Raw genomic sequence first — 22,076 nt, forward strand, 5'->3', positions numbered from 1 at the left:
TAACCCCTTAAAGGTACTTTCCTTAGGAAAGCACATCAAAGGACCTGTGCTAGCAGCCCTCCTGTGTGATCTTGTTGTTAGTCTTTCACCTCCACAGCAGTTGCTAGCAACATTGTTGCTACAGTATGGCACTAAACAAGTAAATTAATTTAGATAGAATTGTCATTTTTGTTATATTAGCTCAGCCTAACCAAATGATGTTTTTTTCCAGTTATTTAGATATGACTTTATTTGTGTGAGAAGTGTTTTGTAATTGTATTCATATAATTCCCGGGTTTGTCTTGGCAGCTATATTCCCAAATATTTATAATGTCTACAGTAATTTTAAATGGACTTTCTCTTTCTATCTCTTGCTGTTGGGCTTTGTTATTAATATATAGGAGTGCTGAGGACTTATGTGGGTTTATTTTATATCCTGCCACTTTGCTAAAGTTGTTTATTATTTCAAGTAGTTTTTTACATGATTCTCTAGGATTCTCTAAGTATATCATCATGTCATCTACAAAGAGTGATAACTTAGTTTCTTCTTTGCCTATTCTAATTCCATCAATTTCTTTTTCTTCTCTTATTGCTCATGCTAACTTTTCTAGTACTATATTGAATAACAGTAGTGATAATGGACATCCTTGTTTCACCCCTGATCTTATTGGAAATGCATCTATCTTATTCCCATTACATATAATGCTTGCTGATGGTTTTAGGTAGCTGCTATTTATAATTTTAAGGAAGATTCCATTTATTCCCATGCTTTCTAGTGTTTTTAATAGGAAGGAGTGTTGTATTTTGTCAAAAGCTTTTTCCGTATCTATTGAGATATTAATATGGTTTCTACTAGTTTTGTTGTTGATATGATCAATCATGCTGATAGTTTTCCTAATATTGAACCAGCCTGAAATTCCTGGAATAAATCCTACCTGGTCATAGTGTATTATTCTTGAGGTAAGTTGCTGCAATCTTTTTGCTAATATTTTATTTAAAATTTTCGCATGAATATTCATTAAGGAAATTGGTCTATAATTTTCTTTCTCTGTTTTGATTCTTCCTGGTTTAGGTATCAGTACCATATTTGTGTTATAAAAAGAATTTGGTAGGATTCCTTCTTCGCCTAGCTTCCCAATAGTCTATAAAGTTTGGTTATTAATTGATCTTCAAATGTTTGACAGAATTCACTTGTAAATCCATCTGGCCCTTGAGATTTTTTCCTAGGGAGTTCATTTATGGCTTTTTCAATTTCTTTTTCTTAGGTGGGGTTATTTAGGTATTTCAATTCCTCCTCTGTTAATCTGGGCAATTTATATTTTTGTAAATATTCGTCCATATCCCTAAGGTTGTCAAATTTATGGGCATACAATTAGGCAAAATAATTCCTAATTGTTGTTTTAATTTCCTCTTCATTGGAGGTGAATTCACCCTTTTCATCTTTGATGCTGGTAATTTGGTTTTCTTCTTTTTTAAATCGAATTATAGGTCTGTAATTCTTTTAACAATAAGTGGGTAGTATGCTTTGCCATTGGTCCTCTGGAGTTGTAGTAAGGCATTAAATTGAGCAAGATCTTAAGTCATTGTATGTTCCTTATTTCTTTTGTAGTGTTCCTATTATTGTATGCCTCTTTTTCCACCTCCTACTTCTGCTTACTTTACTTTGTATCAGTTTGTAATATGATACCCTCACTTTCATCATTTCATACAGCATAATAGTATTCCAATACATTCATGTACATGAATGTATTCAGCTATTCCCCAAGTGTTGGGCACTTGCTTAGTTTCTTTTTCTTCTTAGGTCTACTTTGGTTAGAGAACTAGTATAGTAGTAGTATCATTGGGTCGAAGTCCATGAACAGTTTAGTTAAATGTACCCAATTGGCACATTTCTGACTCTAGATATCCAGTTCTGTTCAGCATCATGTTGGTAGCTAGATAGGAGGAAGATAGTGGAAATAATCCAGGGCTTGGTTTTGGAGAATGAAGGGTAGCAATAAGGAGAAGGAACAAGGGATTAAATAGAAGACAGTGTATGATTTAACTTTTTAACTATAGACTTAAGATTGAGAAGGAAAGAAATTGAGGTCAGAACAGTTCTAATGGCCTGAGAAATATAATTAAAATGAAGAAGAATTTTAGGAGGAATGAGCCATAGGTAGGACTGGAATGATTTAAGATTTTGATCAGGAGAAAGGGTGGCAGACTATGTGATGATGAAAGTATAAAAGTGGTAAATGATAAGGAAATCTAATTTGTGATCATCCGTGAAGCTGAGATGGAATGGAGGAGTATGTCATGGAATGTGATAAGATTGAAAAACTAGAATATTATCATTCTATAGGGAGCATCAATGTGTATATTTAAGTCCCCTTAGTATAAAGGCAGTAATTATTGAAAAGATGAAGGTAGTGATCTAAGTACTGAAAATGCTGAGAAGTTTGGGAGCATGACCTGGTGGCTGCTAGCAACAATCATCAAATGTAAGGGAAGAGACCTGTAGTTTTAGATTCCTGATCATTTATCTATCCCACCTACATGTCACTATGAAACCCTGCTGACACTTCATGCTTGTCTGTGGGTCCAAAGGGTTGAAGAACCCTACACTTGGATTTCTACGTGTTATAAATTACCTGAAATGTGATCTTTTGAAAGTTTGCATTCCTTGTCAGATCCTCACTCACAATTTCTTCAAAACTGCTCCCAGAAGTTGTGTACAGTCTTGGAAATGTATCTAGAGAACATTAAGGCAATGAGGCTCCCCAAGGATTGGAAAATGTCCCCATGGAAAGTGATGGCAAGGCTCTAAAGAAAGTGATTATGGAGAACTCAGTGGTTGAGGCAATTAATCTCTTGTACAATCATAGGAAACAATATCCCACATCACAAATACGAGAAATGCACATTGAAAAAAAAACAACCTCAAAAAATGAGTGTCTCAACTATCACGTTGGCAAAATGACAAAAGAGGAAAATCACAATTGTTGCATGTTAGAGAAAGAAAGATACACTGATAAATTCTGTGCTCTGCTAGTTCAAATTCACTTCTATGATGCTGAGTGACTGTAGATTGAAAAAAAGAAGCAACTTGTCTTGAGGTATTAGAAGATTTGTTCTATTTCAAAGAACTGGAAACAGCATAGATGCACATCAATCAGGGTAGTGGATGAATAAATTGTGACATACAAAAGTAATGGAATTTCATTACACCACAAGGATTAAGGAATTTGACAGATTCAGAGAATAATTCAGGTGATAACTGCAATAATAGCATTATTGAAGACAATGGAAAGAACTCAGAATACTGACCAAAGCCAAAAGCAAGCAAGATTTCAAAAGCCTTAGAATGTAGCATATTTTCCACAGTTTGGCAGAGAGGTGATAGAATAGAGATAAAAATCACTATCCATAAAAATAAAAAAAATATTTTCTTATGTAATCCCATTCCCTGTCCTTCATCGTGTATTTAGATGTTTATGTTTGTTTATGATTATTAAGTCTTCCACTCAAAAAAAAACAGAAAAAGCAAAAGAATATAAGGAAAATATAAAGAAAGACATAGTTTTGTAGGATTTGCACAGGATAAGGAGGTCTGGATGGGTTGTTATTCCCATCATTAGAGTGAGTACTCACGTGTTATGATACCATAGAGAAATTAAAATGTTAAAGTTACTATGAAGTTCTTTGCAAACCATAAATTACCATATGATGTATTATTATATGTTTGTCATTGTCATATGAGTAGTGTTATTGTGATCATTGTCATTATTATTGTCATTGTCCCCAAATTCCTCTCATCTCCTTTGGGATATGATTTATATAGCAATGGTCCATAAGTAAGTTACTTCGCTGCTATTATTCTTTTATACTAAATATTCTGCAGGCTATTGTGTAGGTTTATACAAATGATTGCTTTTTGTAATTGAGTAAGATTTTTGCAATGAAGATTCACATTTTCTTTTGAACGCATCTTTGGGACAATACTAATAGAGAGGACAACTTAGATAGCATATACATTCTTCTTATTTCTCAAAGTTTAAATTTATTCCTATAGTTTAGGACATGTTTTTGAATTTTTGAGAAATCTTGAAATTTGTCCTTCCGTGTAGCTTGGAGATTATGAATTTTCAATAAGGCAACATCTGATAAAAATTTTGCTCTTAAATTTATATGACCAATGTTATATGTAGGCAGTTATTGATAACAGTTCCTTTTGTAATGATTCTCTGGTTTCAGTATAGATTATTTATTGAATTATCTCAGATATCTGGAGATTTATATTCATAGTGTGGGTATTTGTCATCTATTATAGCTTAAAAATAATGCAGAACCACAGAATAATATTGCTTACTGGAGGTATTCTCAGACCTCTTCAGGATTCTCAGTCACTGTTACAACTACTTCAACTAAAGTCAAGCTCCTCTTACTTCATGAACATGAGAGAAGTAGAGAAGGAAATGAACGTTGGCCGCACCAGAGGGCAAGACTTCTGTCCTCCCCACCCGTAGACCAAGAAATGCTCCATAAAACATATTCAGTTCCCTCTTAGAATATTTGCAGAGCTTTCCTCAATACCCTTCTGTATAACATTATGATCCTAGTTTGTAGCTGGGCATGGGATTGTGAATGATTTTTCTATGGCAAAATACTACCCTTAGAATTAGTATTTTATTTAAGCTTCCCACGTAGCTTTCCTTGAAATATAAGCAAATAAAATAAATAAATAGATTAATAAATGAATGTATAGATAAATGGAGATGTAAATGAATAAAAACATTAAATCGTAAACTGAGGATGAAACATATGGGAGAAAAAGCAATTTGTAGAGCTGTGATCTGGAATTCCATTTAGAATCATGTGATCATTTTAAAATCTGAAGACCTTTATTTTCCTGGAACAGCGTATGGTTTAAAGGAGCTTGTCTCTTTCATGTTTAGTGAGATGTATGCTTAAATGAACTGTGAACATCTTCTGATGTCTTTAGGATGCTTCTTTGACAAGGAGGCATTTCCCCAATGCCATTTGCATAGCTAGGAATGAAGAAAGATTTTCTGCTTAAGTAATTATTCTGTCATATGAGTAATGAATTCCACAGAGCCTTGGAATCCAGAAGAAACACATGTTGAAAATATGTGAAAATGTCTTAAATATTTATGGAATTGAACTGAGATATGAAAACACAATCAGAAATTGTTTTCGCTTGTTTTGTTTATTTTACTCTTTCCAATGTCTCAATGAAGGCAGTCATAGTCACACAAATGGTGCTTTTTTCTGAATACAAAATGTCATTTGTTTCTGGACCTGTTGATTTTTGTGTTAGACAAAATATTGGAATAATTATCTCCTTTTCTGTAGCTCTTATTATTTACAATGGCTTTGTTCTGGGAAAGATAGGAATTTTGTAAACAAAAAACAAATTTTAATTTTTAATTTCGTTCCCATAGAATACTATTTTGACCTGTGTGGTACTAAAATCATTCATGGGGATGTAGGTACTTGCATTTTTAATCAAAAGTACGTATTTTAATGAAATGAGAAAAATAATAATAGAAATAATGTAACAAGAGATTACTGCTGGCCTAAGGGGGATTCTATACTCTCTTCTGCTAAGGGGTTGTTGGCTTATGCTTAAACCAGATAAAGTCCTTAGAGAGCCTGGCCTTTTAGTCTCTCCCATCCACACTTTTTCTGTGTCTTTGTCCTTTTTACCCCCATCTGGAGCCCAGAAGAAAAGCATTTAAAATTTAGATTCTTCTCATGTCTAGAATCTCCCTAAAAAAGCAGAAAGGTTTTCACTATACAATATAGGCCACCTGAAGGACAGTTATTTCCTCCCCAAAATCACTTAAGACATGAAAGACTCATAAAGACACATTGACAAATAGGATAAATAAATGTTACAATTAAAATAGATAGTAAATCATCAATTCTATTCTTGTAACCTGAATGGTTGATACTTAAAACATTATAATATGGAAAATTATTTGTGGAATTTTGTTTGCTCATTTCAGTCATGCCTGGCTCTTCATGACCCCATTAAAAGTTTTCTTGGCAAAGATACTGGAGTAGTTTGCCATATCCAGCATGACTGCACTATCTACTGCCCCATTTGTGGAATTCCTGATCAGCCACCCTCACCCCTTGAAGTTTTGTTCTCTACTTTCCCAATAACCCCCTCAAGGTTCATGTCTTCTGATCAGTTATCTGATTAGCTGCTGCTGCTGCCACCTGAAAACTCATCCTTTAACATCAATTCTGACTCAAAGACCCCAGGAGCTCCAGAAATTTTGAATTCATGAAGCTTTGTCCAAGACTGAAAATGTCTACTTCAGGTTTGCTCTTTGATCACTCAGGTTCAGAGAAAGAAATACAAAATGGAAGAGGACTGAGGCTCAGGTTCAAGCTTACTTAGGCAGCATGTGTTCCTGCTTCTTAGTTAACCAGCTAATCTAAATATTGAGGGGGGAGGGTATTTTTCTCCCATGGGAAGTCCAAGAAAGAACTTCCACAGAGTCCCTACATTCCGGTAGATATGAAAGAAGAAAGTGCCAGAAATCTGAGTTGCTATTTTTACAGACATATTACTTCTTTGTACTTAATTACTGAAATAGGAAGAACTGAGTAGCTAGCTCTTCCTGGAGTTTAAATAAGACAGGTAAAGTCAAATTATCAAAATGAAATAGAAATATTTACTATCTGTGAAGTACTTATGACCCTAATATCAGAAAGTTAAATTTGTAAGGGACTGAGAGGTCATCTAGTACAAACTTCCTACTTACAGAAGAAGAAATTGAGATCCATTGGGGTTGAGCGGCATGCCTCTGATCACATAGGCAATGAGAAATAGAGACAGGATGTGTTTACATTGGATATTATTTAAATTATTCTGGTAAGAGGAATGTCTTTTTAAAAAGTAAATTTAACACTTCCCACTTTGATGAAACATTCCTCCATCACAGAAACATAAAAGTTTTTGTAGCTAATATTTCCTATTGATAGACTGTTTATGTAACTTTTTTAAAGTATCAAATCACAAAGTCAGAATTATGGAATACCAAATTCTACCCTTTTCTTCCCTCTCAATTCAATTCAAGGAAGTCTTGTCTCTTGGAAATAATGTTGTCCTTAAAGTTGTGAAAATCTCGGTTTGAACCATGCCTCAGACACTTACTGCTTTGTGGTCCTGAATAAGTCCTTAGCATTTCTGAACCTCCGATTCCTCATCTGTAAAACAAAATAATACAAGTACCTACTTCGCAGGCTTTGGGGAGGATCAAATGAGGTAGTGTACATGAAGTGCTTTGTAAAATGTTATACATAAATGTTAGTTTTTATTTAATTCAACAAGCAGCTCTTGAGTTTCTCCTTTATGCAAGAAACTCTTCATTTCTATGAAGGTTCTTATATTAAGCCTTAAAATCTCTCCTTTTCATAAAGAGAGGCTTCCCTGGTTCTCTTTCCAACAGAGCCTGCCGTCCTAGATTTCCACATAAATGTTCTGGCTCTGCATAGAATCACTGATTTTACCTGCAACTAGAAGAGAGTTTGGAATCATTCTTATGTCATATTCACTGGTCCCAAAAGCATGTATTTATGTCAGTTAGTCATCCATTCTGATGGAAATTTGCATTCAGGTTGTTGATGAAAGAATACATTGAAAATTTTCAAGCATATTTTTTGCAGTGATTTGTTGATATTAAGACCTTTCGTCCACTTTTGTCCTTAACGTGTAAATAATCCTGCTGCAGGGGTGGTGTATTTTCAACAATTCTTGGGAAAATTAAGGAAATTGGAGTACATGTCTTAAGTGCATTCACCATTGCTGGCACATACTACACTTGACATATGGAATTTAGTGGCAAAATGGTGACTTGTTAGAGTGTTCTATTAATACGACTGTGAAGTGTAGTGGTGAGTGAAGTTTGCACGTTCTTCGAAATTTTGTTTTCAAATTGGAACTAAAGCAACTGTTTTATAAGTATACCTACGTTAATTTAAGTCCCAAAGGAAATTCCCTCAGACCTATTTGGATAAGGTGTGGAACAGAGGAGTATTTTTGACACCATAGTTAGTTGAAATATTAGAAGCAGCATTTTCCAAGGCTGCTGAGGTTTCGTCATTTATTCTAAAAAGGCTCTTTCCTACATTTTAGTGACGAATAAATAATTTGATGTAAAGGGAAGATTAGAATCAAAAGGTTCTTAAAATTGGAGTTCTAAGTTTTTCTTGATTAAGGATAACTGACATATATGTATATATGTGTATATATGCATACATGTATATATCTGTGTGTACATATATGTGTACACATGCGTATATGTGCATATGTATACACACATGCATATATATGTGTGCATAATATATATATATACGTATATATATATATATATATATATATATATATATAGAGAGAGAGAGAGAGAGAGAGAGAGAGAGAGTATTTGTTTAGTCTTTTTTAGTCATGTCTGACTTGGCAAAGATACTATAGTGATTTACCATCTTCTTCTCCAGCTTGTTTTACAGATGAGGAACTGGGGCAAATACGGTTAAGTGACTTGCCCAGGGTCAACACCACTAGGAAGTATCTGAGGCCAGATTTGAACTCAGAAAGATGAGTTTTCCTGACTCCAGCCCCAGCATTCAGTCCACTGTGCCACCTAGCTCTCACACACTCACACACACACATCATGTTGAAGTTCACAAAGAACTTTGCATGTATTGAGGTTCACAATAATCCAGTCATGAAACTTTATAGGTATTGTTTTACTCATTTTAAAATGTAGATAACTGAGGCTCTGAGAAGTTGGCTAATTTTTCTATGATTACAAAGCCAGTAAATTTCAAGTTGTGGGATGTGAACTCAGTCCTTCTTGACTCTAAATCCAATATTACAGAATATTCTGCTCAGTTACACCATATGTGTCTCCATCACCTGCTGTGTAATACTCATTTTGAATTATTTGGATCAGCTGTATTCCATGCCTCATAGCTATCTAGCAAGACTAGTTGTTATATGGCAATAATAAATCAACTTAAAAGTTACTTTAGTGGGAATCCTGAGGTCATTAAATGAAGCTCTCTGCCTTCCCAAAGGCAATCCATTCTACTCTCTTCCTCTTGGTCATCTCTGCAGCCAATTCATTATTCATCTGTACTGTCTATTCCTGATATATATATATATATATATATATATATGTATATATATATATATATATATATATATATATACTGATAGACAAATACCATAGGGTATCTATCCAAATACATATTTAAATCTGGATAATAGGCATTATGATCCACTCGGTCTTTCCATCATGAATGGATAGACCAAACTCACTTAAGGAACTAAATTTCTATTTCAGGAGATTCTACAATGTTAAAGACCACTGTCATCTACAAATAGGAGCATCCTGATGACATCATTCATAACAACAACAAAAATATAACCCTTTTTTGATCTGTATTTCACTGCTGGATGAGTATTCTAATAGTGGTTTCTACCTTTTGTGATCACATATATCCTTATTTTATGTTTTACCTGAAATTTATTTTAGAGTGCCATTGAACAGGATTATTTCTCATGTTATGTCTTTCAAAGAGCTTGAATAATTTTCATATATAGAGATTAAATCTCAGTATAAAAGAACTTAGAAGATATTTTGACTTGCTCTATCTTTTAAAAATAATCATCAAATGGTAAGCTGAATGGAATAATAGAATAACATATTTTCTACTTATTTAAGGAATGAAATTATGGAGTTGCAGCCTAATGTTGAATATATTTTATGAAAGTATGTTTGTTCCATTAGTACCATCATAAAGGATGCCCTCAATTCATATCTAGATCATTTCATAGAGATTTTGGTATAGAGAGTAAACATGTGGGACATTAAATATTTATGCTCTTTTAGTTGCCTTCAGAATTAATATGATTAAAGACCATTCCCCCTATAGCTTTGGCATATTATCCCATTCCGATATGATCTCTCAAGGCTCAAATAATTGGGTCTCTTCTATATATTATCTCTTCTATATATTCTTTTTTTTTTAGTTTACCACCATGGTTCTACATAACTTTGAGTTCCAGATTTTCTCCCCTCCCTCCCCCCTCTCTTCCCAAAATGGCATGGAAGCTCATGTAACTATCATGTATAACTTTACATTGAATTAATTTATACACTAGTCAAGTTGGGGAGAATAACTATTACCAATGGAATGAGTCATGAGAAAGAAGAGACATAACCAAAAAAAACCAACAACAACAACAAAAAAAAACCCAAGAACAAAAACAAAAGGGAAGAAAAAAGGTGAGCATGTAGTGTGCCTCAATCTGCATTCAAACTTCACAGTTCTTTCTCTGGATGAAGATAGCATTCTCCATCGTGGGTCCCCTGGAGTTGTCCTTGCACCTTGCGTTGCTGAGAAGAGCGAAGTCTGCAGGGTTGGTCCTCATGGAATCCATATATCTGGGGTTGTGTACAATGTTCTCCTGGCTCTCCTCTGCTCACTCAGCATTATGTTGTGTAGGTTTTTCCAGGTTGTTACAAAGTCCGCATCATCTCCATTTCTTATGGCGCAATAGGATTCCATTACCTTCATATACCACAGCTTGTTCAGCCATTCCCCAATTGATGGGCATCCCTTTGATTTCCAATTCTTGGCTACCACAAAGAGAGCCACTATAAATATCCTTGTACATATGGGTCCCTTTCCCTCTTGTGTTATTTCTTTGGGATAGAATTAATGTTATTTTTCCCGAGGAATTCTCTGGGTGGGGGGGGAGGGATTAGAACCGTTTATCTGGCCATTATGTCTCCTGGAAGTTCGAGAATCCGAGTTTCTTGGCTGCAAGCGTCAGGAGTTGGTATTTCACAGCCGGTGGCATTGCGCTGCCTCTCCTCACTTCCACAGACTGCCATCCTGTGTTGAGAGTCCTGGGGACCTCTGCCAGTTTCGGGCACCCAACTTTCTCCCAGCCTGTCTCCCACGTGGATTTGCCGGCAAGCCGCCTCCACTTTGGTCTGGAGCAGCTCCGCTCGCAGCACTCCGAGTCCTCTCCGAGCCTACAGATTCGTGCCTTAGGTCCTTCAGACTCTCCCAGCTCGGAAATCCTCCCCACGCAGACTGTTCGCGTTTTCTGACTCTCTCAAATCTGCTCAAATTCACTTTTTTATGGGAATCTGACAGACCTTGCGAGAGAGCTCCGGTAAGACGCTGCCTTCATGTGGCCATCTTGGCTCCGCCCCTCTTCTATATATTCTTGTTCTAAGCTAATTACCTTTCCATCTTTGCTCTCTTTTGTGTCATTCTTACCTCATTGATGAGCACTTCCAGTACTATAATGTTAGAGTCCAAGGGTAGTGGTTCCACTATCCTAAATAAAGAAAAGTTTGTTATAATGATTTGTTGTGAATATTTTCCATTTTCTTCTGATTTCTTTGAATATCCATTCTTAAATGTCTTTGGTATGATATTGCTTACTTATTTGGATGTTTTTTCTAAGTTTTCATTATACTGAATTTATTCTTTACTGCTTCTCTCTCCTTTGTAAGGTGGCATTGCTCATAATCAACCATAATTATTCTTTGTAAGATTTTAGAGTTTACATTTAAAAACATGTTCTCTCTCTCCATTTCCAACACAAATCTCATATTTTGATAATAAAGAGCTTTCTGTACTCTTCGGGTCTATGATGCGGCAACTATTTTACATAGGTTAATCTAGAAATGTTATTATATATATATATATATATATATATATATATATATGTATATGTATATGTACATGTATGTATATATTCAGTGTTAATTTCATTTCCATTGCTCATGTAAAATAATAATTTTAAATGTGCATTATTTTATTTCAGTTTAGACAATATAGTTTTTTCATTGTACTGTTTCTTTTTTATTCTGATTTTAGGTAATATGCTATGTTTTTCAAATTTAACTTTCTGAAGCCAAAGTTATATTTCAAAATCTACCTCTATTGACAAAAGATAATCTTGCTCTATTGCCAAGACTAGATGAATTATTAACCTGTGGTTTTACTATTTTTAATGTATTCATTCATCTGTTCATTTATTCTATTCATTTAAAAAATGGATAGTGGGGGCAGAGCCAAGATGGCAGCTGGAAAGCAGGGACTAGCATGAACTCCCTGCCGAGTCCTTCCAAAAACCTATAAAAATGGCTTGAACCAATTCTAGAGCTGCAGAACCCACAAAACAGCAGAGGGAAGCAGGGCTCCAGCCCAGGACAGCCTGGGTGGTCTCTGGGTGAGGTGTATCCCACACGGAACTGGGAGCTGGGAGCTGGGAGTGGAGTGGAGCAGAGCCCAGCGTGAGTGGTGTGGTCCAATCAGACCAGGAGTGGGGCAGAGTAGGTCCTACCACCCTGAATCAGTGAGCTGCGGCAGTTACCAGACCTCTCAACCCACAAACACCAAAGACAGTGGAGGAAGTTAATGGGAAAAGCTGCAGGAGTGGAAGGAGTTCGAGGTTGAGCCACCGCCCCGGGGCAGCGGAGGTGGGGCAGCTACAGCTGCTGTTGCTTCTGGCCCCAGGCCCACCTTGTGGGAGGAATTAAGTGGCAGATCAGAGCAGGAGTGCACAGCCTGCTGAAGATCTAAACCCAGTCCGGGTTGGGGGTTCTTGGGGAAGGAGCAGTGCTGGTGTGGCAGAGCTGGCGCATCCCCCCCAAACGTGGAACATAGAACTCTTTAGTCTACAAGCAGTCATACCCCACTGAAAAACTCAATGGTCAAGTTAGTTGGTTGGGAATATGGCCAGGAAGCAAAAACACACCCAGATTCAGTCTCAGACTTTGGATTCTTTCTTTGGTGACAAAGAAGATCAAAACATACAGCCTAAAGAAGTCAACAAAGTGCAAGAGCCTACATCAAAAGCCTCCAAGAAAAACACGAACTGGTCTCAGGCCATGGAAGAGCTCAAAAAGGAGTTGGAAAAGCAAGTTAGAGAGGTAGAGGAAAAATTGAGAAGAGAAATGAGAAGGATGCGAGAAAACCATGAAAAACAAGTCAATGAGTTGCTAAAGGAGACCCAAAAAAATAGTGAAAAATACACTGAAGAAAACAACACCTTAAAAAATAGACTAACTCAAATGGCAAAAGAGCTACAAAAAGCCAATGAGGAGAAGAATGCCTTGAAAGGCAGAATTAGCCAAATGGAAAAGGAGGTCCAAAAGACCACTGAAGAAAATACTACCTTAAAAATGAGATTGGAGCAAGTGGAAGCTAGTGACTTGATGAGAAATCAAGATATTATAAAACAGAACCAAAGGAATGAAAAAATGGAAGACAATGTGAAGTATCTCATTGGAAAAACCACTGACCTGGAAAATAGATCCAGGAGAGATAATTTAAAAATTATTGGACTACTTGAAAGCCATGATCAAAAAAAAGCCTAGATATCATCTTTCAAGAAATTATCAAGGAGAACTGCCCTGATATTCTAGAGCCACAGGGCAAAATAGAAATTGAAAGAATCCATCGATTGCCTCCTCAAATAGATCCCAAAAAGAAATCTCCAAGGAATATTGTTGCCAAATTTCAGAGCTCCCATATCAATGAGAAAATACAGTAAGCAGCCAGAAAGAAACAATTTGAGTATTGTGGAAACACAATCAGAATTACCTCAGATCAGGCAGCTTCTACATTAAGAGATCCAAGGGCTTGGAATACGATATTCCGGAGGTCAATGGAGCTAGGATTAAAACCCAGAATCACCTACCCAGCAAAACTGAGTATCATGCTCCAAGGCAAAATGTGGATTTTCCATAAAATAGAGGACTTTCAAGCTTTCTCAATGAAAAGACCAGAGCTGAATAGAAAATTTGACTTTCAAACACAAGAATCAAGAGAAGAATGAAAAGGTAATCAAGAAAAAGAACAAGAAAAAGAAATTGCAAGGGACTTACTAAAGTTGAACTGTATTGTTTACGTTCCTACATGGAAAGATGATGTGCATAATTCATGAGACCTCAGTATTAGGGTAGCGGACACAGGATGAGTTGAAGATGAAGGGAAGATATCTAAAAGAAATAAAATGAAATTAAGGGATGAGAGAGCAACATACTGAGAGAGGGAGATAGGGAGAGATAGAATGGGGTGGATTATCTCGCATAAAGGTGGCAAGAGAAAGCAGTTCTGTGGGAGGAGGGGAGAGGGCAGGTGAGGGGGGAATGAGTGAACCTTGCTCTCATCAGATTTGGCCTGAGGGGGAATACCATACATACTCAGTTGGGTATCTTACCCCACAGGAAAGAAGAGGGAGGAAGATAAAAAAAAATAAAAGGGGGGGATGATGGAGGGGAGGGCAGATGGGGGTGGAGGTAATCAAAACAAACACTTTGGAAAGGGGACAGGGTCAAGGGAGAAAATTGAATAAAGCGGGATGGGTTGGGAAGGAGCAAAATGTAGTTAGCCTTTCACAACATGAGTATTGTGGAAGGGTTATACATAATGATACATGTGTGGCCTAGGTCGAATTGCTCGACTTCTTAGGGAGGGTGGGTGGGAAGGGAAGAGGGGAGAGGATTTGGAACTCAACGTTTTAAAATCAGATGTTCAAAAAAAAAAGTTTTTGCATGCAACTAAAAAATAAGATACACAGGCAATGGGGTGTAGAAATTTATCTTGCCCTACAAGAAAGGAAGTGAAAAGGGGATGAGAGGGGAGGGGGGTGATAGAGGGGAGGGCTGACTGGGGAACAGGGCAACCAGAATATATGCCATCTTGGAGTGGGGGGAGGGTAGAAATGGGGGGAAATTTGTAATTCAAACTCTTGTCAAAATCAATGCTGAAAACCAAATATGTTAACTAAACACATTTAAAATTTAAACAAAAAAATAAAAAAAAAATAAAAAATGGATAGTGCCCCACTGGGCAACAGAGGTACAGGACACTTAAGCAAATTTCAACAAGTCATTAATCATGATTTCTATAAGCCACCTCTTAGTTGTGAATACAGCAGGTGTTTCTGCAATACAGTTTTGTCTTTGCAGGAACTGAGGGGCACTGGAAGTTCCCAATTGGGGGAATCAGATTTGCTAATCCCCAGGACAAAAATGACCCTGTTACTTTCTATTGCAGAGAATGTCTGGGATTCAACAAGTGCTGTGATTGGACATACAAGTCTGTGGTTCCCATTTCCTTCTGTTGCCCTTAAGAAAGACTAGTGGTTTCCATGAGTTGGCACAGAGAGTATGGAGCTGTTGTGGTCATGGCATGCTCTTGAGTGCATTGTCATTTTTCCTGTTAGAAGTACTACTCATATAGATCTTGAATCCTTTGAAGTATCTTCAAGTCTATAGTCTTGGACTGGTCTATAAAGGAAATCCTACCAAATGTCAGCAAGTTGTAGAATTCTCCTCATCTCTGAATTATGTAAATTTGGTTGCTCTTGAGAGCAACTAGGAGACACATTGTGTTCCTAAGCAGGCTGTTTCATATTCCTAAACATCTCTTCCATATAACAAAAGGTACTTGATATATTCTAGAAGTATGATTAGAAAAATAAGTTGGTTAGTTAATTGCTAAACTTAGAGAGAGAAGATGGATAGAGCATATTGTGCAATCACTGACACTCAACGAGCAGTAGGAGACGTAGAGGTGGGGCTTTATCATGTTGGTCTGATTCTTTTTCATTGACATAAAAAGACATGGAGCAAAGTTAAAGGTGTTTGCATTTGATCCTAGTGTCAGCAAGGTGTCACAATTGATAGGGTATGGGGCAGCTAGATGGTACTGTGGATAGAGTGCTGGGCCTGGAGTCAGGAAGAACTGGGTTCAAATCTGGTCTGAGACACTAACAAACTGTGTGGCCTTGGGCAAGTCACTTAACTTCTATTGCTTCAGGTTTACTCATTGTAAAATGAGGGGAAATTGTACCTACCTCTTAGGGTGGTTGTTATGATCAGATGAAATAATAAGTGTAAGGTGATTAGCAGAATGTGCAGCATATAATGAGCATCGTATAAATGTTAGCTATTCCTAGTTATTTTTATGGGCCTTGAAGTCAGAAAGTGGGAGTTAAAATCCTGCCTCAGATATTTACTAGGTATGTGACCCTGGGAAAATCATTTAACATCTTTTCAAGCCTTGGTCCCCTCACCTGTAAAATGAGGATTGTAACATCTTTTTCTCAGTGTTCTGAGGATAAAATGAGTTAAAATATTGTAAAGCATTTTGAAAACCTTTAAGTGCTACATAAATGTTTATTATTAGGAAGTTTAATGACTATAAGAGTGACATGGGTGAATCTGTGCTTGAAAATATCACTTTTCCAATTGTATGAAAAGTGATTTGAAGTGGAGGGGCATGTGTGTGTGTCAGAGTCTGGAAGCAAGGATTAATTAGATTATTTCAATATCCCAGGTGAGAGGTCATGAGGTTCTGATCTTAGGTGAGGGAGCACAAAGGGTTGAAGATGGTTGTGATATTAGAAACCTGAGTGAGAAGAACAGTAGTTCCCTTGACAGAAATATCAATAATCTTAAGCACAATATTCAGTTTTATGAAAAGCTAAAGATCTTAAAAGTCTTACAAGTTCTTTTCAAAATTTCCACAAAAATTTTATCAGCTTTTCCTCATGCACTAGTTTTAATTAAAAAAAAAACAAACAAAAACCATAAATGGGATTAAAAAGTTATTACTTAAACTATTTTATTACATTTCTGTTTGTTTCATAAAATCATATAATTTTGACCTTAGACAAATTGTCTATGCTACCCCCCCCCCATTTTACAGAGAAGGAAATTAACCCCTAAGGTTGAGATTTGATTGAAACCCTAGTGATGTAGTACCAGAGGTGTCACTAGTATATAGAAATTCTCCCTAGCAGTAAGCTCTTCCTTTTTTTCAATGCAACTTTATTTATATAATCTGAAATGTCTACAGAGTGCAGTTATTAACTATAAATTAGCACAAGACTGTTTGCCAGGAATCTAAAAATATTAGCCTGATTCTATATCACAATTCAAGATGTTTTTTTCTTTAGGGAGTGCTATTACCTTTGGGAAGGGATATTCAGTGGGGCAAAGTGGTCCTACAATCCAATCAGAAGGAATACTACCCTCTAAGAAATAAAACAATTCTTCTATACTTCCCTGGGCTTGGGTCAGCTTAGAGTGGCTCTGGATCAGATGATGCTTGCCTAGATCTTCAAATCCATTACTTAGGGAAAAGGAGGTATGAAGCTCCTGCATGTCATAACAAGTCTGTTGGAGCTTGTCTAGTAGGCTGTTTGGGAAAACTCAGACTTTAGGGTAGAGGTCCATGAAGGCCAACTGTAATTTCAGGGAAATGCTATGGGACATGTCCAGAGCTCAGATTACCAGGAGCTTTGTATCACCATCCACATTTTTGGACTGGCTCATACTCCACTTGATCCACAGCTCATATAGGGCCTTATGGCAATTCTGCCCACCATCAGAAGCTTGTTTGCTTTGATAAGTCAATTCGATTGCTTTGTAGAGATGGTACAAGAGTTTTCTGATGTTGTTCTTGGCACCGCTGATATCTTCCAATGAATGCTTATATGCCTGCAGCTGGAGGTTGCTTGGCAGAGAATTTAGTGATGTGAAGTAACCTTCAGCTCTTGAAGATATGTCTCTAAAATAATCTCTGGTTTCCTCTGAAGATTCTTGCATGTTAGCCTCATTTGGTGAGACTGGGAGATATTTGTCCATAGTTGTTTTTAATTCTTCTAGTGTTTGTTTCTCCTCTTGGATTTCATATCACTTTTGCTATGTTTTTTTAATTGCAAATACATACTATTTAAGGTACATTATGTAAAATATACTTTTGTGGAATAGCCTAGGCATTCTACCCACATTTGTAAGATAAATTCCACGGGAAAATGTGTTCCAAGTCCAAATCACCAAATTAAAAATGAACTTTGGGGCATAATCTACTTGTAAGTTGGGAACTGCCTGTACTGATTAAATAAACCATCTGTTTTTAACACTGTCATCAACAGTGAGGAATAGTGAATTGAGTGCTGAATTTGGAATCAGAAAGATGAACAATTAAATCTGGACTCTCAAACTATTTAACGGCTGTGGGAAAGTCACATAACTTCTCTGTGGGTCAGATTTCCTATAAGTTAGGGATAATGATAACTATATTATGCAAGTTTGTTACTAGATTCAGAACACAAGCATTTTATGTTTGTTATGTGATAATAAAATGCATGTAAAGTACTATGAAAAACTTAAAATGTTATATAAATGCAAATTATCATCATAATTATAATTATTACCCTTGAGTTCTGAGAGAAATTATAATTTTTCTCTTGTATTTAATAACCTATTATTGAACTAGGACTGTGGATTTTCCCCTTTTCTACTTCCTCATCCAGAAATCAGTCAGTATGGGAAATCTTGGGAAAAACTTACCCAACAAGGCTGAGAGAATTGATGAACTTCTGTTCATTGTGTTTGATCAGAAAGGTTTGAGATTAAAAATAAATGGATTCCCTCTTTGATGTATATATTGAAACATCTCTTTGACTAAGACTTGAGTGATCCAAGTTACATAGCACCAAGACCCTTATTAGAATGAACCTACATTTCCTTATAAAATTCATTTTCTCATTAATTTTTAAACAATTAGAATTGATTACCACACAAGTTGTGAGTCTGCCACCATGAGGGTGTTTGGCATTCAGAAGTGCCACTGACCTCTTTTATCAACAAAATGCTAATATTAGTAATAAAATGATTAACTACCCAGAAACTGTCTCCTGAACTTTTTAAATGTTGCAGTTCAGAAAATCAAGAGCTAGATAAAACCCCAAAACACTACCTAGATTTTTGACTCATATTTTATATGTATTTAGGTTTATTAGTAGGAAGGAAGGAAGCCTCCAAAGTCTTGGTAGAGTTTTAAAAACTTAAAAGGCAGGGGGTGGAGCCAAGATGGTGGCTGGAAAGCAGGGACCTGCCTAAAGCTCTCCCCCAGGACCCTCCAAACACCTATAAAAAAGGCTTTGGACAAATTCTAGAACTGCAGAACCCACAAAATAGCAGAAGGAAGCAGGGCTCCAGCCCAGGACAGCCTGGATGGTTGCTGGGTAAGGTGTCACACGCATGGAGCTGGGAGCAGAGCAGAGCCCAGTGTGGGCCTCACCTGGACTACCCAGACCAGGGGCTGGGTGGAACAGGCCATAGCTCCCTGAATCAGTGAGCTGTGGCAGTTACCAGACTTCTCAACCCACAAACACCAAAGACAACAGAGAAGGTTAGTGGGAAAAATGGTGGGGACAGAGTGAAAGGGGTCCTAGGGCAAAGGAGGTGGTGCAGCTCTGAGGTTGCTTACAGAGCTACAGCTGCAGTTGCTTCCTGCCCCAGGCACACCTGGTGGGAGGAATTAAGTGGTGGACCAGATCTAGAGTGCAGAGTCTGCTTAGATCTGAGTAGCAGTCCAGGTTGATGATTTTTGGGGGAGGAGGAACGCTGGTGTGGCAGAGCTTGCTGTGCAGAATTAGCTCTGAAAAGAACAGCACAGCCCCTCAAGCTTGGGGCTCTCTCCTCAACTAGCAATTGGCCCTTGACAAAAAGCTCAAGGGTCAGGTAGTTGGCTGGGAACATGAACAGGCAGCGAAAATGCTCTCAGATTCAGACTCAGACTTTGGAATCTTTCTTTGGTGACAAGAAGACCAAAATATACAGCCAGAAGTCAACAAAGTGAAAGAGCGTACATCAAAAGCCTCCAAGAAAAACATGAACTGGTCTCAGGTCATGGAAGAGCTCAAAAAGGATTTGGAAAAGCAAGTTAGAAAAGGAGAGGAAAAATTGGGTAGGGAAATGAGAGTGATGTGAGAAAACCATGAAAAACAAGTCAATGACTTGCTAAAGGAGACCCAAAAAGATACTGAAGAAAATAACACCTTAAAAATAGACTAACTCAAATGGCAAAAGAGCTCCAAAAAGCTAATGAAGAGAAGAATGCCTTGAAAGGCAAAATTAGCCAAATGGAAAAGGAGGTCCAAAAGACCACCGAAGAAAATACTACCTTAAAAATTAGATGGGAGCAAGTGGAAGCTAGTGACTTTATGAGAAATCAAGATATTATGATACAGAACCAAAGGAATGAAAAAATGGAAGACAATGTGAACTACCTCACTGGAAAAACCACTGACCTGGAGAATAGATCCAGGAGAGATCATTTAAAAATTATTGGACTACCTGAAAGCCATGATCAAAAAAAGAACCTAGATATCATCTTTCAAGAAATTATCAAGGAGAACTTCCCTGATGTTCTAGAGTCAGAGGGTAAAATAGAAATTGAAAGAATCCACCCATAACCTCCTGAAAAAGATCCCAAAAAGAAAACTCCTAGGAGTATTGTCGCCAAATTCCAGAGCATCCAAATCAAGGAGAAAATACTGTAAGCAGCCACATAGAAACAATTAGACTATTGTGGAAACACCATCAGGATAACACAAGATTTAGCATCTTCTACCTTAAGGGAAGAAAGGGCTTGGAATATGATATTCTGGAGGTCAAAGGAGCTAGGATTAAAAGCAAGAATCACCTACCCAGCAAAACTGAGTATCATGCTCCAAGGCAAAATATGTATTTTCAATAAAACAGAGGACTTTCAAGCTTTCTCAGCGAAAAGACCAGAGCTGAATAGAAAATTTGACTTTCAAACACAAGAATCAAGAGAAGCCTGAAAAGGTAAACAAGAAACAGAAATCATAAGGGATTTACTAAAGTGGAACTGTTTTGTTTATATTCCTACATGGAATGATGATGTGTATAATTCATTAGACTTCAGAATTAGGGTAGCTGAAGGGAATATATATCTATATCTATATCTATATCTATCTATCTATCTGTCTATCTATCTATCTATAGACAGAGGGCACAGGGTGAGTTGAATATGAAGGGATGATATCTAAAAAAATAAAATCAAATTAAGGGATGAGGGAGGAATGTATTGAGAGAGGGAGAAAGGGAGAGGTAGAATGGGGTAAATTACCTTGCATAAAAGTGGCAAGAAAAAGCATTTTGTTTGAAGGGAAGAGGGGGCAGGTGAGGGGGAATGAGTGAATCTTGGTCTCATCGGATTTGACCTGAGGAGGGAATAACATACACACTCAATTGAGTATCTTATGCCACAGGAAAGAAGGAGGAAGGAGATAAAAAGGAGGGATGATAGAAGGGAGGGCAGATAGGGAGAGGAGGTAATCAAAAGCAAACACTTTCCAAAAAGGGCAGGGTCAAGGGAGAAAATTCAATAAAGGGGGATAGAATAGGAAGGAGCATAATATAGTTAGTCTTTCACAACATGAATATTGTGGACGGTTTTGCATAATGATACACATGTAGCCTATGTTGAATTGCTTGCCTTCTTAGGGAGGGTGGGTGGGGAGGGAAAAGGGGAGAGAATTTGGAACTCAAAGTTTTGAAAGCAGATGTTCAAAAAAAAAGTTTTTACATGCAACTATGAAATGAGGTATACAGGCAATGGCGCATAGAAATCTCTCTTGCCCTATGAGAAAAGAAGGGAAAACAGGATGGGGGGTTAGGGTGATAGAAGGGAGGGCTGACTGGGGAATGGGGCAATCAGAATATATGCCATCTTGGATTGGGGGGGAGGGTAGAAATGGGGAGAGAATTTGTAATTCAAACTCTTGTGGAAATCAATGCTGAAAACTAAAAACATTAAATAAATAAATAATAATTTAAAAATAAAATAAAATAAATTAAACTTAATACTCTAGCAAGAATTTTGGAATACCCTGTATTTTCTACACTTGAGGAGTCATTAGGGAATGTATCTATTGTTACGTAAAATTTCCTCCTTTCTCCTTTGATAGATGAAGAATTTCTGATGCAGAGATTTCCTGCGATCAATTCTTTTTTGGTTGAACAGAGTGAACACAATTGGAGAGAAAATACCAATGGTTTGACAATTTATATGCACCAGGCCACTAACTGGATTCATCTAAGATATATAAATTCAGAGTTTTGTTTTGTTTTCTTTTTTGGTCTCCCTTAATGCATTTGTGACAATCATCATGCCCATTCAATTTCCAGTCTCAACATTCTAATATATGACCTTATTACCTC

At 37.0% G+C, this 22,076-nt stretch overlaps 1 pseudogene; it reads right to left on the minus strand.

Annotated features, from left to right (window-relative positions):
- Nucleotides 1-16,949: 16,949 nt before the first annotated feature.
- On the minus strand, nt 16,950-17,732 carry LOC118846783 (annotated as a pseudogene).
- Between the last annotated feature and the right edge of the window lie 4,344 nt (nt 17,733-22,076).

Source organism: Trichosurus vulpecula, chromosome 4 (genome assembly GCF_011100635.1).
Source record: "Trichosurus vulpecula isolate mTriVul1 chromosome 4, mTriVul1.pri, whole genome shotgun sequence".
Classification (NCBI taxonomy): domain Eukaryota; kingdom Metazoa; phylum Chordata; class Mammalia; order Diprotodontia; family Phalangeridae; genus Trichosurus; species Trichosurus vulpecula.